This window comes from Lissotriton vulgaris, chromosome 7 (assembly GCF_964263255.1).
Source record: "Lissotriton vulgaris chromosome 7, aLisVul1.2, whole genome shotgun sequence".
Lineage (NCBI taxonomy): Eukaryota > Metazoa > Chordata > Amphibia > Caudata > Salamandridae > Lissotriton > Lissotriton vulgaris.
Genome location: NC_141695.1, coordinates 7,572,651 through 7,574,647, shown reverse-complemented (window position 1 = coordinate 7,574,647; position 1,997 = coordinate 7,572,651). Strand labels below are relative to the sequence as shown.

The following is a 1,997-nucleotide window of genomic DNA, read 5'->3' as shown; positions in this document are numbered from 1 at the left end:
TATTGGGGTCCTTCTGAGTTTGTTTCAGTATAGGACTTCACGCTGGAACGGTCTGCTTCTACTACAAATCCTAAGGATTGCATGTGTGTGGCGGGTTCAGCACACGTCCTAATGACTGGGATTCTTCTGAGTTTAGGTATAGGACTTCACGCTGGAAGGGTCTGCTTCCAGTACAAATCCTATGGATTGCATGTGTGTGGTGGGGCTCAGCACACGTCCTAATGACTGGGATCCCTCTGAGTTTAAGTATAGGACTTCACTCTGAAAGGGTCAGTCATAGCAGATACATCTCCACACCGTTTTTTCCTGCTCACCTGTGCAACTTTACTGCTGCATTGTGTATGCTGCAAATAGGTGTAATTCCTACATTGGCCCTGCACAGACAGTGCACTGACTATAATTCATTTACTCCGGACAAACTGCATCAGGCACACTACTAGATAAAAGAGGGGGGTCTTCAGCTCCGTGTACAGACTGTATAACACTAACCATTGCCTTCAGATGATGTTTAATCCCTCCGTATTATGAGACTACATCAAAATTACCCGTAGAAGAGGTTGGATTCATTCTCTGATTCATTCTCTGATTCCTTCTCTGAGCCCTCCTCGATGCCATCGGAGCCTTCACTGATGCTGGGGATACTCAGAGGAGTATGAAGCATTGAGAGGTATTCAGGTATGAGTTGCTAGGGAAGGATATATATAACAGATACAGATACAGGAAACTCCACTTAGAAAGTGCTGATGGCAGAATTCTGCAATCTCTGTGTAAGGGGAGATGAATGATGGGGGTGCAGATCCACGTGTTACTGTGCACCGTATGTGTGTATGTATGTGTGTGCTTGTGTGTGTCTTTTCCACTTAAGGGGTGGGCAGAGAACATCCCTCCACCAGCGGAGGGGAGTTAGCCAGCCACAACCCCCTGCCCCCAGGCCTGGTCCCTGCTTCTGAACCCAGCCAGGTCGGGTGAGCCTGCCCTGTCCCCGATGGACCCCCATTGCCAGCAATTGGACCTCGGATGGCTTGCAGGACCGGGGGGCACCCGCACCCCAGGGACTGCCGGACGGAGCTCAAGCCCCAGTCTGACCTTGTGGGGGGATGAAGGGAAGTACAGCTAACCCTGCGATGGCCCTCAGACAGGCATATCCTCCGGAGGAACCCGGCCCGCAAGGTGCGTTCGAAGTGTCAATGATCAATGAGTCCTGAAATTCATACTAATTTTCGCAGCTAGCTGCGTTCTTCATTGACGTGCAAGCCGAGTGATCCACCGCCAAGAGTCACAGGCAGCATTTTGAAAACATTCACCTACCTGTGGGCACAGGAGAGGTGGGAGAAAGGCGATGCCTTCCATCCACCGCCCGTGCGGCAAGACGACCCGGGCACCCTGTTTAAGGCTTCCCCTCTAGGAGTCAGAATGTACCGTTGGGAGAAAAAAAACTTTACCATTCACTTGGACTGGGAGTCCCACCCACCTGCGGGCAAGGGGGCTCCCAGTGTGATGGGGCCAGGCAGCCCCATCACTGCCGGTCCCTCCTGGATTAACCGGGAGGGACCGCATGAGACTTCAAACCCCTCAGCCTGGACACCCAGACTGCCTGAGCCATGCCAGCAGGCTGGTGAGTAGCCCACCCCACCCTTGCCCGGGTAGGAGGTGCCGAAAGGAAGAGACAGGTGGCTCTCCATCCCGCATACCTCCCACTGAGAGCAGCCCAGGTTCCCCTCGCAGACCCTTAGGCCCTTCTCGGCATCGTTTATGGTCGGAACTATGATGGTATCCTCTTAGAACCTCAGACTTTCATAATTGATTAATAAAAACATTCAAGGCAAATGCTTTCCCTTTGGTTCATCTTGCACCGGTCCAAGAATTTCACCTTTAGCGGCACAATACAAATGCCCCCAGCTGTCCCTCTTAATCATGGCCCAGTTCTGAAAACCAACAAAACAGAACTGGAGTCCTGTTCCATTATTCCTTGCTGAAGTATTCAGGCGACTGGCCTG

At 52.0% G+C, this 1,997-nt stretch overlaps 1 non-coding gene across 1 annotated transcript; it reads right to left on the bottom strand.

Moving 5' to 3' along the window:
- Nucleotides 1–1,125: 1,125 nt before the first annotated feature.
- Nucleotides 1,126–1,278, bottom strand: LOC147700487 (5.8S ribosomal RNA). The gene has a single exon (XR_015298768.1). It is a non-coding gene; the product is annotated as a 5.8S ribosomal RNA (ribosomal RNA).
- Nucleotides 1,279–1,997: the final 719 nt, after the last annotated feature.